The 16,878-nt window shown below is 41.6% G+C and overlaps 1 protein-coding gene across 1 annotated transcript in view; it reads right to left on the bottom strand.

The window, feature by feature from the left end:
- The window catches only part of dab1a (DAB adaptor protein 1a), a 229,285-nt gene extending 228,058 nt beyond the window's left edge, over window positions 1-1,227 (bottom strand). Inside the window, exon 1 of the mRNA XM_080196471.1 lies at window positions 1,128-1,227. The gene's annotated coding sequence lies outside the window, so the exon portion shown is untranslated. The remainder of the gene's footprint in view (window positions 1-1,127) is intronic.
- Between the last annotated feature and the right edge of the window lie 15,651 nt (window positions 1,228-16,878).

The raw sequence follows: 16,878 nt of genomic DNA, 5'->3' as shown, positions 1-16,878 counted from the left end.
TAGGAAAAATTAGGAGATTAGAGAGATTAATCCCAGAGAACAAGCTGGGCAGCATTATTCTGCAGAAAAGAAAAACTATGCAAATAAGATTACTGTTCTAGAAGAGCCAGTGATGGTCCCGAAAAAGGCACATAGGCGATGGACGAATATGTGAAGGACTGGAACAGCAAATCAGAATAGTATGGGAGCAAGGCAAAGAGCTGAGAACACAGAGTGCACCATGTCACAAAGGGGAAAAAAATGAACAGGTGCATTCTAAAACTTGACTTTGCTCTGAGAACTCAGTCTGCAGCCATATCTGAAACTATCTGCTGAAAACATAATCAGACACCACTTTATAGAGGAATGCCTTTAGCTGAGAGATAAATCTCATTTCTAGCACTGACTCATACTGAAGTACAAGAAATGCTCTCAATAAATAAAGAAACATGACACTGTAATGATTTCATGGAATGCTTTACCTAGCCTCACTTTGCTAGTTCTGATTAAAGGTCACATCCAAAACATTTTATGCTTCGTGCATTTTCTGTGTGCTTTTACTGTAGATTTCAAGCAGTTTTATTGTCCTTTTATCTCCTTTGTATGTACCTGAAACACAGGCTTACCATGAAAAGACACTGTACAGGCTGCAATCTGAAACAAAGCCGAGGTAGGATTCCAAAACAGAGACTGTCACTGTAATCTGCTCACTGAGGCAGATTCCCTGTCTCAGGCTGTCAAACAACTGCAACTGTTCACACTGCAGATATTTTGAGCCATAATTATTTAGGTCAGGATGGCACTGATTCCATGCTCCACTCACTGCCTGAAAACATAGGATCTGCATAACCAAGTAGTCATCTGACTGCTGAATAAAGTGCAGCATCTGATTCATTAGTACTGAGCTCTGTCTGCTCCGGTTCTCTCTTTGACTATTCATCAAGCTCAAAATATAATTTGCCCCTCCATCAAAAACTCAGCTAAATTAAGTCTGAGCTACAAGAGTACATAGCAAGTTATCTTGTCCTTGAGAACAGACAGGCTGCATTTTATTTCATAGGATCTCAATGAAATGCAAAGCTAAATTAACTTAAAAAAGGAATAAAGCTCCCAGCGCAACAAGAAATTGTGTAGCTTCTGTACATTACCATATGATTCTCTCCTTGATTTCTTACAGCCTCCTTCCAGTCAAAATCTTTCTGTCTCTGTAGACAACTGGTAAAGCTATGAGACACGAATAGAACAAAATACAGCCTGAGTGGAGGCACAAGGGCTTGGGGGTGGGGGGAAGGAGGTCAAAGAACACAACAATTAAACTTGTCCTTTGACTACTGATTAGCTATCTTTTAATTGTCAGTGAAATGTAAGGGGAATAGAAGCTTAGTAAGGATTTAAAAAGGAGGCAGGGAAATTAAGGCAGTTCATGCGAAGGGGGATCATCTATAATGACCTGGAATTTGTGGTTGTAGTGACAGCAAAACCATTGCTGTCATTACAATGGTGAAACTGACAGCATTTTCTGGCATCCACATGTACACAGATAAATGCAGAAGTCCAGAAGTTGCTGTCAATGAACCCCACAAGATGCGTTGTTGAAATCCCCAAAGATGGAAAGGCTTTTTCAAACTCATTTCACTTGATGTAAACTTTGACTCCTCTGCTACTGAGCTCACCGAAAATCCATCAGAAAAGTTATGTCTTTGTTAAATGAGGCATAACAAAGTTTTTAATGACATACTCAATTCATAACCTACTTATGAACAACCTCTTTGGCCCTGAAAAACTAAATTTTATATTTGTGAAATGTCACATACCTCCATTAAAATAAAAATAATCCATAGATTTCTAAACCAATAAAAATACTGATATTTCAGTTTCTACAATAATCACAAGCACGCTGTTACAATCTTTATCTTGCTGCCTGTTAAATCATTAAAAAGTAAAGGATGAATACTGGTTTTTAACTTCCTAGTTTACTGTCTGTCAGAATTCTTCACAGTGATTGGCTGTTTAGCTTGCCTGTGACTTCATTGTTGCTTCACACTGGAAATCCCCTTAACGATCATTGAAGTAAAAACAGTATTGGGGAAGGTGAAATCCACTGGAAATCACTTCATACTTGTGGCAGCTTGCACAAGGTCAGCAGCAAGCACCACTAATTTACTACTGACTGTAATACCTATACCAATATAAAATGGAAAACCCAGAATCTGTCGACTGAATTTCAGACGTATTCATGTGGAAACTACTGGAAGTCTCCGTAATAAGAAATACAATAATAATTTCTCTTTCTGAGAAATTTAGGAAGTATGACATGAGAAGAGACCATTGAGGCAGTTAACATAGAAACATTGAAAATAGGAGCTGGAGGAGGCCATTTGACCCTTCAAGCCTGCTCCACCATTCATCGTGATCATGGCTGATTGTCCAACTAATCCTGCATTCTCCCCATAATTCTTTACCCCATTCACCTCAAGTGCTATCTAGCCACCTCTTGAATACATTCAATGTTTTCGCATCAACTACTCCCTGTGGCAATGAATTCCAAAGCGCACCACTCTTTGGGTGAACGAATGTCTCTTCATCTCTGTCCTAAATGGTCTACCCCGAATCCTCAGGCTATGACCTCTGGTTCTGGGCATACCTACCATAACTTTATCGAGTCCATCTCTAGCTCCTCATTGGGAATTCAAAAAAAGCCTTCATAATACCTATTGTAATACTACATCATCAGGAAGATGCTAAAGGAAACTTTTACTCATTAATTCTATACTCAAGATATCAAAAAACATATGGTACCATTGCATTCTTCTTTTTCTTCAGTTTAGCCACTTCTCTTCCAATACCATCTAATGATTAAATTTTCATCTGCTTTCTCTTGGTGAATGGGATATATAAGTTAGAATGGAGGGAGAAGAGAGAAAAAATAATAAAGAGACAGAGCGAGGGAGAGAGGGGAGACACAGATCTCTTCCCGCTTGTGGCTTCCCTGCTTTCAGAGTACAACTGCAGTTGGAATCTATTTGACATCAAAAGATCTCAATCTGCATCTTTAAAGGAGCCCATTGGATTCAGGTGGTAAACCTTACCACTTTCTCAGTTGTGGAGGTTAAAATGGAAGACGGCAATTTGTTGACGTAACTATTCACTTTGAGTTGATGTGAAACTGACTAGGACATCCTGGACCAGTGGCTCTTTCTACACCCCCATCTCAATGTGTTTGTTTTTTCAAACAACGTAACATTATTTAATGAAGAAAATACAAACATCATAAATAATAACAGTAATGTTGTGTTTCAAAATGTCAATATAATAGAATGGTCAAAAGATTATCCAAATAGACTGTCAGTGCTATCAACTTCTAGAAAGTGCCATCTAACCTTCAGTTGCTCTGAACTATTCATGGCACCTTGCTATGTTTATATATTAATACCCTGCATGCCTAGTTTGCCATTGTTTACTCTGATAAGTTCCTAATATTCAGTTCTGACTAGTTCTCACACCTTGTTCTGATATCAAAATATCCTTCCCTTGTTACCAGAGGTGCTCTGGACTTCTGACCCATGTGTTAAGCCATATCTTGTGGATCACTATTACAATTAGCTGCCCCCCCCTTCCACCAGTGTCCCTCCCCCACACATGGCTTATCCTGCTGACTGACTGACTGACCTATTTTTTGTAGCTCTATCACTGCTGGCAGCCAGCCATGCACAAGCTGCTGAGTTTCCACGCTATGTCCTTCACCTTCTATGACCATAATCTCCAAAACCAACCTAATGGTGCATACCCACCTGTGTACTATGTTATGTCGGAGTCTTACATGTCAACGAATGTGCAACATTTACAATTACAGAGACCTTAACAGAAAGGAGCAGCAGAGAACACCTGTCGTAGCGATAAATCTGAAAAGCTTTTAATGCTGTTCAGGTCCTTAAAAAGCTTATCAGCTTCTGCGGGGTCAGAGTTTCAATGTTAATGTAAATGGCAAAGTTTGCTACAAATGTGCGCAATGTAATGAGAACTTCATTCTTCACTTATGTGAACAAGTTTGAGTTAAGTGGGCAGGAGAGTTTTAGTATCTATAAAGTACAGGCTTTGTCAGAATCTTAACTTCAAGCAATAATTATTTTATTGATTATTTTGGTATAGCTTTTAGTTTTAGTTAAACTTCAGAACCGTAAAAAAAGGTTTTCATGCATTCAAAATCAATCATCATACGAACAGATAAATTAGGAACAGGAGTAGGCCATTCAGCCCTTTGAGTCTGCTCTGCCATTCAATGAACATGGCTGCTCTGATTGTAACCTCAACCCACACTCCCACCCACCGCCTAAAGCCTTTCACCCTTTTGCCTATCAAGAATCACATACATGAACCTGATTGATGAGGCTGAACAGTTAATGGATCACCGTGATTAATGACAAATAGCTTTTTGGAGATGTATTGATCAAAGAGAAATTTGGTTGAGGAATAATATTATTGTATTTTCTCATAGATTTCAATTAAAGGCTATAAAAGGTCAAGGAAAGTACACCAGAGATGTTCAAGTGGATGGACTTGAAACTCAATATTTGATTTAGTATTCCTCCATACAAATAAAACCACACGATTTCTGTTGCAGAAAAATTACCAGAAGCAGCCAGTATGCCTTTACACTACAATATTTTAAGGACATTTACCTGTGATCATTTACATTTGCCTCAAGTTGAAATGAGAAAAAACAATTTTAGACTACATCCTTGACTTTCCTAACTGGTCCATATTTATAGAAAGTTTACACTCTTCAGTTGCTATGCCGCATTATAGTTTGATGCAGAAATATGCTTGAGGAGTTCAAGCTTTCAATGTCTGAAGTGTACATTGTTCAGTGGTGAGACAATATCAGGCAAAGGTCATGGACACAGATCACAACCTGCAGTCAAATTCTGTTTCACAAATAAGGCTCCAGCATTCTGAATTAACATTAATACACACTGAGGAGAAAGCTGCAGATAAGATGCAGCCCTTCTTGGGCCCCACTGTTTATACTGTTAATATAGTTTAGGGAACTGGTATTTCTTTAAAAAATTAGATAAATTGCAGCTTTTAGTCAAAATGTTGGCTAACAGAAATAAGAAATATTGTGAATTGTGTGAAGATATGGCGACGTTATTCAAGAGGACATAGACTGGCTGGTGGAGTGGGTTGTCATGTATCAGATAAAATTTAATACACAGAAATGTGCAGTGATACAATTTGGTAGAAAGAATAAGGCGGGGCAATATATGCTAAAGGGTATAATTTTAATGGAAGTGGAGGAATAGAGAGACCTGGGAGTATATGTATACAAATAATTGAAGGTGGCAGGGTAGATTGAGAAAGCTTAAAAATGTACTCAGAATCCTCTGCATTTTAATCAAGGCATACAATACAAAAGCCAAGGAGTTATGCTGAACCTTTATAAAATATTGTTTTGGCCTTTTGCGTTCAATTCTGGGGGGACACACGTTAGGAAGGACATGTAGAGTGCGATCTTCCCAGCCATTCATGCCACGCTGTCACTGCAGCGAGGTCAGAGAATTTGGCGGCCAGCCAAATCGCCATTCACTGCAGCGGGATAGGAAAATCCCACTGGCATGAATAGTGATCACATTCTGGCTGAAGGTTTCAGAGAGGGTACAGAAAAAGATTTATGAGTATTATTCCAGGTATGAGAAACTTACAGTTTTGTGGCTGAATCGGAAAAGCTGAAGTTGTTTTTAGAGAAAACTGAGAGGAGTTTTAATCAAGATGTTCAAAATCAGGAGGCGTCTGAACAGAATGGATAGAAACTGGTCCATTGGCAAAGGGGTTGAGAACCAAAGGACACAGATTTAAGATGATTTGCAAACGAAACAAAGGTGGCATGAGAAAACACTTTTTTATGCAGCAAGTGGTTAGTATCTGGAATGCAGTAGCTCAGATGGTAGTGGAAGCAGATTCAATTGTGATTTTCAGAAGGAAATTGAATAAGGAACTGAAGGTAAACAATGTGCAGGCTTGCGGGGAAAGGGCAGGGGAGTGGGATGAGCTGAATTGCTCTTGCAGAGAGCCAGCATGCACTTGACAGGCTGATTAGCCTCCTTCTGTGCTGTAATCATTCTATGATTCTTCGAATGATGCAAAATAACAACTGCAAGATGTCGGCCGGGATTCTCCCAAAAAAATTCCAACAGCCGAATTCACATAAAAACAGGAGTTAATCCCACTGATTTTTTTTCAGCAGGATTTCCAAAATGAATCTCCCACACTCTAAGCACTGCAGAGTGAATCTCGAAAACAATCTAGGTGCAATGTCTATTCCTGCTGGAGAGGCCAGCAGCATAGCGCTGGTTGGGCCACTGTGCATGCGCAGATCTGTCACTGCCATTCACAGGCCAGCCCCGCGAGCTCCCATTGCTAGCCATGCAACACCCCCGAACTAATCAATCACTGAGCTCTTGGACACATCCAGGCAGCTGTGACCTCCCCCCACAACCTGCCTCGATCTCTCCCGGCAATCCTGATCTCCCCAACCCCCTGCCTCCCCACCTCCACGCCCCCCCCCCCCCCCCCAACCCCCCAACAGCACCAGCCCAGCCCCCTTCCACCCCGATGGCCAGCCCCAATCACTGTCTACTCCCCTTGTCACCAATCACATTCATTCCCTTCCCACTGACAGTGGCCCAGAGTGTCCAATCTATAAGATGCACAACATCCACTCACCAAAGCTCTTTGTGTTAGCTATATAGAAATAATGAAACCAAGGCTATTTCAACAATGCCTTCCAAATCCTTGGCTGCCACCACCCAAAAGGGCAAGAGGAGCAGCTACCTGGGAACATCATCACCTTCAAGACCCCCTGCAAGCCACACACCATTCTGAGTTGGAACTATTTTGCTCTTCCTTCACTGTAGCTTGGTCAAAATCTTGGAACTCCCTTAAACTCTACACCACATGGACTGCAGTGATTAAAGAAGGCAACTCATCACCGCCTTCTCATGGGCAATTAAAATGGGCAGTAAATGCTGGTTTGCTACAGATGCCCGCAATAAACGGCATCCCATGAATAGTGTTCCATGAACGAATTTTAGAAATGGCTGAAACATAGTAATAACTTCTTCAATCCAGTTATAGAATGCAAAATCTTTCTCTTAATGTTTTAGTGACAAGTGAGGAAATCCTAATTACCGATGATAGCCCAAATACAGTCCTGGTAGCAAATTGACAGTGACACCACTAGGATAATCTTTTTAATTTTTCTCTTGGCATTTTCTAAAGATTTCATCCATCTTCATGCCTTTTGATGATATTTTTCAACAACTGATCTTTCTGTTGCTCCTCTCTCCATTCCAGTTGTTAGCAAGCTTCAATTCAACGCCCACCATGTGTAGCCTTCTGGACTATCCAGAATAATAAAGTACAGTACAACTTTAAAAAGACATGCAGGATGATGACAATTACATGTTTACAAAATAGTTTACTGGAAGATTATCTTCTAGGTATGAATCATTCTACTCAATTTCAGTGGATGGTTTTGTTTAAATGTGCTATTTGCTATGATTACTACTCATGACACTATAGAGGGAGTGAAATTTCAAGGAAATAAGTGCTTAGGACAAATTAATAAAATGAATTCTCAACAGGTTATTCTTAAGTAATGTGTCAAGAACTGCCCTAGCTGTTACATACATTTTACACATACACTTCTTGAATCACTCATGTATATATAATTCTTTCCTCAAAAAAGATTATAAATATTCAAATATTATTTAATGAACTTCATTATTTCTGTAACAGTTATAAAAATATTTGAGAAATAGATTGTGGGAATTAAGTTACAGCAACTATAATTTGTCAAGTCATACCTGACAAAAATGGTCTGGTTCATTCAGTCGCAGCCCAGGCTTTGAGTTAGAATATTATAAGTGTAAGCATCACTCCAAGGTTTAAGCATGTAATGTAGACTGACACTTCAGTACAGTATTGATGTGGTACTGCATGGTTGGAAGTGCCACTTTTTAGATAACATATTAAGCTTGCTGTTTATTCTGGTGGTTGAGGTGAAAGTTAAAGACCTTTTGGTGTTATTCAAAAAAGAGCAATTCTCTTGGGATCTTGATCAAACATGATTCCCTCAACTAACACTATCAGAAACTGATTCATTGTTTATGCATCACAGTGCCGTACACAAAATGGTCACTGTTTTGACCTACATAATAACAGAGAATGCACTTTAATTGCATGGCAATTAAATTCTGACAGAAGTGTATACAGGCAAGTTCTTTATTCAGAGTTATAGATTTCCTAAGTTAAATGTTCCATATTTAACATATTCATATTTTTAAGAGGCAGCACAGTGTCACAGCGGTTAGTATTGCTGCTTCACAGCTCCAGGGACCTGGGTTCAACTCCAGAGTCAGGTCACCGTCTGTAAGGAGTTTGCATATTTTCCCCATTCCTGTGTGCATTTCCTCTGGGTACTCTGGTTTCCTCCGGGTACTCTGGTTTCCTCCCACAGTCCAAAGGTATGTGGGTTAGGTGGATTGGCCATGATAAATTGCCCCTTAGTGTCAGGAGGATTAACAGGGTAAATACATGGGGTCAAGGAGATAGGCCTGCGTGGGACTGTTATTGGTGCAGGCTTGATGCGCTGAATGGCCTCCTTCTGCACCGTAGGATTCTATATTAATATATAAATGGTTATTCAAACAAAATAATTTCAAATTTTCATTGCACCAAAGTACAGCCTTATAATCTACAATTTCTTTCATTAACTTTTTTTTATCCTCTTTAATTTCTATAACGGTGCAAATATAATCAATAAAATTTCATCCCCATTTTAACATAAACAGTAGCAGTGCATGTAAAATGCAATGAAGATGCTGAAAAATCATCGAATCCTACAATGCAGAAGGCGGCTATTTGGCCTATTGAGTCTGCACCAACCACGATCCCACCAAGACCCTTTCCTCATAACCCCATGCATTTACCCTAGCTAGTCCCCCTGCCACAAAGGGGCAATTTAGCACGGCCAATTCATCTAGCCTGCACACCTTTGGACTGCGGGAGGAAGCTGGAGCATCCGGAGGAAACCCATGCAGTCATGGGGAGAACATGCAAACTCCACACAGACAGTGACTCAAGCCGGGAATCGATACCTGTGGCATTGTCTAAATCAGTCAATGGTTGTATTTTAACACATGTATTATGTACATGGCCTCAGTATATCACTATAAATCTAAATTATATATACAAATAAATAGATAGCCCCTGACTCTGGAATTCCCCGTATTTCAGTGTTGATATGCATTCTTTGCATTATAATTAATCTCAGTTTAAATATTTATTTTCCAGGATCAGAAGGTTTTACTGATGCTTAATTTCATTTTTCTCTTTTTTGTTGATTTGGGGCTTTCTATTCTCAGTAATGCTGTTCCAATTTTGCCGTCACTTTTCACTTTCTTTTAAAAGCACTGACGTTAATCTCTGAACTTTCTCACTCAGCTCTCTTCCATTCTCTTTGTGTTCTTCTGTTCTTTACAAGTCTGCTGTTGTGCAAGTTCTGTTTTTTGCTTCTAGATTTGTAACCTGATTGTTTACCCATCACTTGTCATTTGGTTAGACATTGCCAGAAACATGGAATATATCAGACATATAAGCCAACAAACATAGAAGCTCATTGTAGTCTGGCAATATCACAAATGCATGCAGCACAGAAAGTTCATGCATTGTGCAGTGCTCCCTACAATATTGTAAAGGAAGGCGTAAGTCAACAATGGGAGTGTCGGAGTGGAAGTAAAATGTCAAGCTAAACATTGCAAGGGAATTGAGGCCCTTTGACAGAATGAGGTACATCAGTGAGGGCAAAGAAGAAAAATACAACAACTGGAACGAGGAGGGGTGAAGCAGTTCAAGGGATCAAGGTTTCCATGCTGCAGACAACTCAGATGGCTACAAGTTGGCTAGAATTAAAAGCAGAGTAATAAGAAGGAATTGAAAAATTGTCATGGCTTCCGCACATTTTTTAAAAGAGCCCGGTCGTTGTTTGTTTTTTATACAATTCTTTTGAGACTTATTGAAAACATGATCTATGAAATCATGTTTTTAAGTAGCTAACAAATATTTTCAGAGTTTAAAGACCAATATGTCAGACAAATCAGCCCCAAAAATCAATGGGGACATCAAATTCATACAAGGCATTGGTTAGGCCACAGTTGGAACATTGGAAATACTTCAAGGAACCAAATCATTGGAAAGATGTTGGGTTGGATTTTCATAAAATTGGTGTGATTCAGAAATCCTTTAAAATTGCGACCCAATTGTAGGATTCCCAATTCCATTTCCAATTTTCAGGAGTGCCTATTAAAGATATGGACTTGTTCGGGGCCACAAGCCCACATCCCGCATTTTTGAACAGAACGGCTTAATTGCAGGGATAGTATGTCCCAGTCCTTCAAAATTTTCATGGACCTGGGCCAGCATTTCAAAGTGTCATTGTTCACAGTACCTCAGAACTTGTGAACCATGTTATGAAGGGACCTTTTGAAAGCTATGTTAAAAAAATGCCCCCATGCTAAGGTCAGTCCTCTAGGCACACACTTAGGCTCTTCATGTTGCCTGGACCAAATTATGAACTTTCATGCCTAGTAAGAACATAAGAACATAAGAAATAGGAGCAGGAGTAGGCCATCTAGCCCTTCGAGCCTGCCCCGCCATTCAATAAGATCATGGCTGATCTGTCGTGGCTCAGTTCCACTTTTCCGCCCTCTCCCCATAACCCTTAATCCCCTCTCTTATCAAAAACCCATCAACCCGCGTCTTAAAAATATTTAGCGAGGCAGCCTCCACCACTTCAACGGGCAGAGAATTCCAGAGATTCACCACCCTTTGAGTGAAGAAGTTCCTCCTCAACTCCGTCCTAAACCGCCCCCCCTTTATCTTGAGGCTGTGCCCCCTAGTCCTACTGTCTGTTTTGAGCGGGAAGAGTCTCTCCACCTCGATCCTATCCATCCCATTCATCATCTTATACATCTCAATGAGATCTCCCCTCATTCTTCTAAACTCTAACGAGTACAAGCCTAGTTTATTCAGCCTCTCCTCATAGCTCAACCCCCTCAACTCTGGCATCAGCCTAGTAAACCTCCTCTGCACTCCCTCCAAGGCCAAAATATCTTTGCGCAGGTGCGGCGCCCAAAACTGCACACAGTACTCCAGCTGCGGCCTCACCAATGCCCTATACAGCTGCAGCAAGACCTCCCTACTTTTATATTCAATCCCCCTCGCTATGAAGGCCAGCATCCCATTCGCCTTCCTGACCACCTGCTGCACCTGCAAACTGGGTTTTTGCGACTCATGCACAAGGACCCCGAGGTCCCTCTGCACCGTCGCCTGCTGCAGTTTTTCACCACGTAAGTAATAGTCCTTCCTACCATTATTCCTACCAAAGTGGACCACCTCACACTTGCCAACATTAAATTCCATTTGCCATTTCCTGGCCCATTCGCCCAGCCTATCTAGATCCTTCTGCAGACTCTCCACACCCTCCGCACAATTTGCCGTTCCCCCAATCTTGGTGTCATCAGCAAATTTCGACACCCTACACTCAGTTCCCTCCTCCAGATCATCTATATAAATGGTAAAAAGCTGAGGCCCCAGCACCGACCCCTGGGGCACTCCACTAGTCACCATCCGCCAATCCGAATAGCACCCGTTGACCCCCACTCTCTGCCTCCTATTTGACAACCAATCCTCTATCCACGCTAACACCCTACCCCCAACTCCATGTCCCTCGACCTTCTGCAATAACCTCTTGTGAGGTACCTTGTCAAACGCCTTCTGAAAATCCAGAAAGACCACATCCACCGGCTCTCCTCTATCCACCGCCCTAGACACATCCTCATAGAACTCCAGTAAATTTGTCAGACACGACTTCCCTTTAATGAAACCGTGCTGCGTCTGCTCTATCAAGCAGTTCCCTTCAAGATGCCTCGCAATTTCCTCCTTAATGACGGATTCTAACATTTTACCTACCACGGACGTTAAACTAACCGGCCTATAATTCCCCGCCTTTTGCCTGGCACCCCTCTTAAACAACGGCGTAACATTAGCCGTTTTCCAATCATCCCCGGAATCCAGCGACGTCTGAAAAATAACCACCAAGGCATCCACTATCACCTCCGCCATTTCTTTCAGAACCCTCAGATGCATTCCATCCAGTCCTGGGGACTTGTCCACAATCAGCCCCTCCAGTCTGTCGAGCACCACCTCTCTAGTAACAGTAATGTCATTAAGACCCTCCAGTCCTACCACCTTTCCATCGCTAACACCCGGCAAATTATTCACGTCCTCCTCCGTGAAGACAGAAACAAAAAAGTTATTCAATACCTTAGCCATATCCCCATCCCCTACCACTAGGTCCCCCCTCTCATCCTCTAAAGGACCAACGTTCACCCTAGCCAGCCTCTTCCTTTTTATATATTTATAAAAACTCTTGCTATCCTTTTTTACATTAAGCACTAGCCCAGCTTCATAGTTTCTCCTACCCTTCTTTATCAACTTCTTTGTCAATCTTTGTTGACATTTAAACCTCTCCCAATCCTCTTCTCACCCACTACTCTTAGCTACTCTAAATTCCTCCGCTTTTAATTTAACACTTTCCTTCACCTCCTTTGTTATCCACGGCTTATTACCTCTCCTCCTACTGTCTTTTTTGACCATCGGAATAAATTTCCACTGAGCACCAAGAAAGATCTCCTTAAAGATCCTCCACTGCTCCTCAGCAGACCCTCCCTCCAACGCGCTCCCCCAGTCCACATTCGCCAATTCTTCTCTCATCCTACCGTACTCCCCTCTATTCAAACAAAGTACACGTGTCTGGGAACCCACTTTCTCCTCCTCCATCTGCACCAGAAACTCCACCATATAATGATCACTCTCCCCAAGAGGATCCTTCACCGCAAGGTCCCTAATTCTACCCGCCTCATTACATAGCACCAGATCCAAGATAGCTCTCTCTCCCTTGTCGGCTCCAACACGCACTGTTCCAGGAAACTATCCCGGCAGCATTCCAAGAACTCCTCCTCGAGCCCACCGCGTCCAACGTGGGTCGACCAATCAATATGCAGATTGAAATCCCCTATAACTATGGCCGTCCCATTCCTGCACACCGCACTTATTTGCGCGTTAACAGCCCGCCCCACCTCCAGATCATTATTCGGGGGCCTATAGACGACACCCACCAGCGTCTTCCTCCCTTTGCTGTTCCTAATCTCCACCCACAACGATTCCACGTTCTGCTCCTTGGCTCCAATATCATCCCTTGCTACCACCTTGATGCTATCACCCATCATATCCTGTTTGGAACCCCATAGTGACTGTACCATGTGTTAAAAAGAATACTATTCATTGATGACCTGCCACTTTCTTAAAAACACTCCTTTTAATTATGCCCTGATAAAAGTGTCAATCATCCAGATCCTTTAAAGTATCAATAGATGAAACTTCAAGCACTTGAAACTTCTTCATTTGTGTAAAAAATATTATAAAATTGACAACAGAGATCAGAGAGCCAGAGCTATCAATCAAGCAACATTTTCTCTTGGGATCAGGTGTTTTAGTACTCTAATGGGTGACTGGGCCAAGAACACAAAATGCAGCTTGGCTAAAAACACCAGAAATTCATTAGCCTTGTGAAACAGCTGAACCCTAGAGTAAACAATGCTCGATTGGCTATTCTGCCTCTTTGATCTATGCTGCGAACTTTACCATGACCAGGATTTTACAGCCCCCTCACCCAGCAGGATAATACTATGATCCTGCTGAAGTACATCATAGAATTCCTACAGTACAGGAGGCCATTCGGCCCATGAAGTCTGCACAACGATCCCACCCTATCCCCGTAATCCCATGTATTTACCCTGATCATCCCCTCAACGTCCCTGCTAACCTCCCTGGCAATTTAGCAGAACCAAATCACCTAACCTGAATATCTTTGGATGTGGTAGAAAATAGGAGCACCGGAGGAAACCCACACAGACACAGGGAGAATGTGCAAACTTCAGATAGATGATCATACAAGGCCAGAATTGAACCTGGGTCCCTGGCATTGTAAGGCAGCAGTGTTAACCACTGTGCCACTATGCTACAATAATAATGTTATCATAGAATCCTTATAGTGCAGACAATGCCATTCGGTCCTTCGCGTCTGCACCAAATCTCTGACACTGTAACTTCCCAGGGCCTTTGTACTGCCCAATCTCTGGTGACCCCCGTATTTCCCATGATTAATCCATCTAACCTACACATCTTGGAACATTAAGGGACCATTTAGCATGGCCAATCTACTTAACCTACATATTTTTGGACTGTGGGAGGAAACTGGAGTACTCAAAGAAAAACCATGGGAGGATGCGCAAACAAAGGGAGAATGTGCAAACTCCACACAGACAGTCACCCAAGTGTAGAAACAAACCCACATCCCTGGGGCTGTGAGACAGCAGTGCTAACCATTGTGCCACCGTGCCAAATGGCAATTTAAATTGCCTGTCACAATGATGGTGGAGGTGGGGTACACTATAATGAGGCTGTAAAAGTCTGGCCAATGTTTTTTTTCACACAAGATGAAGACATTTCAGGTGCCTGCAGTTTCAGCTATTGACGCTTTAAATGGTCTGGATGATCAACACTTTTTTTGGGGTGGTATTAAGAAGGGTTTTTGTAAGAGGAAATTACCAATGATTGACTGAAAGACTGTTCATTTATACATCTGAATATCACTAAAGAGCTCGTTGGCTCAATGCAGTGTATAGTGGGTGCATGGACATGAAAGTGCCTTAGTTTGGTATGGGGTCATAAGTGCCATAGGAGTGGGGGCATATGTTGGCATGGGGGTCATAGGGTGTGGATGAGAGCCATTCATTGGCATGGGAGGGGGACTTGGGCATGTGTGGAGGAATAGCCTGGCATGAGTGACCACAGTGGGTGGATTGGAGGACTTGAAGTTGCATGGATGGGGTGAGATACGAAGCCTACAGGGCCTCTTTTCATTTCAATAAAGTCCCGCAGCACTAAGGCAGATCTAGTAAACAGTCAGCCTCCACACCCACCAATGTTTCCCTGGGTCAGATTGCATGGTTGCACCCCAAACCCCACAATGAAAATCCCATGCTTGCGCGCACATTCTCCTGAGAGCGGTGGACCAAGCCAAGAATTTTCCCCGCCTCCCACCATCTGTCACAAGGATGAAAATCCAGTTCATTAATTGCACAGCAAGGGTTAGCCACAATGTGGTCAACGATGACATTTTAAGTGTATGAAAAGTGCTAGAAATTGTGACATTTTACATTGGAGAAGGTTAAAAGTGATAAATAAACACTGATAAATGTTCTCCTAATTATGTAAGGATGGTTGGAGACAATAGATCACGGAAGAATAATTCCAAAGGTTGACAAATCAGTAACAAAGTGACTAGGTCAGAAGATTGGATAAATGTGAGGGAGTTAGAAGAATTTTATTTACACAGAGCAGCATTAGGTTATGAGATGCATTATCGCTTGCGGCAATTTAAAACCTTTTGAAATGGACAATTATGAATGAATATTATGAAAACTGTTGGAAATAGAATTAGAATATTCCACTTAAAGAGTTAGCCCAAATAGCATGTGATGGATTAAATATCTTCTCTCTGTGAGTCTTCTTCATGCACATTGTAAATCATGACAAACAATAAATAGAACTAAAATATACTTTTGACGCATTCCAAAATAACTATTAACATATAAATAACACAACCACATAAATGAAACCAGGCCACCATCGTTAATCACTGAAGTATGACCATATCAAGGCTGCAAACTATGCAACTTCCTATTTGACTGCAGTTAATTATCAACGTTGTCTACAAGGACTTTAGCAAGGCCTTTTCAAGGTAAAAAGTGGTAGGTTGGTGCATGAGGTTAAATCCCACGGGATCCAGAGTGAAGTAGCCAATTGGACACAAAACTGGCTTGATGACGGAAGACCGAGGGTGGTTTTTCAAACTGGAGGCCTGTGACCAGGGATCTGTGTTGGGCCCACTGTTATTTGTTATTTATATCAATGATTTACGTGGGAATTTAGGAAGCATGGTTAGTAAGTTTGCAGATGATAGCAAGATTGGTGGCATAGTGGAGAGTGAAGAAGGTTATCTAGGATTGCAATGGGATCTTGATCAATTGGGCTGATGAATGGCAGATGGAATTTAACTTAGATAAACGTGAGGTGATGCATTTTGATAGATCGAACCAGGGCAGGACTTACTCAGTTGATGGTAAGGGAGAGTTATAGAACAAAGGGATCTAGGGGTACAGGTTCATAGCTCCTTGAAAGTGGAGTCACAGATGGACAAAATGGTGAAGAAGGCATTTGGTATGCTTGGTTTCATTGGTCAGAACAGTGAATACAGGAGTTGAGACATCTTGCTGAAGTTGTGTAAGACATTGGTAGGGCCACACTGGAATACAGTGTACAATTCTGGTCATCCTGCTATAGAAAGGATATTATTAAACTAGAAAGAGTGCAGAAAAGATTTACTAGGATGCTACTGGGACTTGACGGTTTGAGTTATAAGGAGAGGCTGGACAGCCTGGGTTTTTTTTTTCCCTGGAGCTAGGAGAATTAGGGGTGATCTTTTAGAGGTCTACAAAAGAATGAGAGTATAAATAAGGTAGATAGTTAACATCTTTTCCCAATGATAGGGGAGTCTAAAACTAGAGAGGATAGGTTTAAGGTGAGAGGGAAGAGATACAAAAGGGTCCTGAGGGGCAATTTTTTCACACAGAAGGTTGTGAATATCTGGAATGAGTTGCCAGAGGTAGTAGTAGAGGGGGATACAATTTTGTCTTTTAAAAAGCATTTAGACAG

This window comes from Carcharhinus amblyrhynchos, chromosome 9, assembly GCF_965287045.1.
Source record: "Carcharhinus amblyrhynchos chromosome 9, sCarAmb.v2.hapA, whole genome shotgun sequence".
In the NCBI taxonomy this organism is placed as follows: Eukaryota; Metazoa; Chordata; class Chondrichthyes; order Carcharhiniformes; family Carcharhinidae; genus Carcharhinus; species Carcharhinus amblyrhynchos.
The sequence above is the reverse complement of the archived record's forward strand: the minus strand, read 5'-3'. Positions and strand labels throughout refer to the sequence as shown.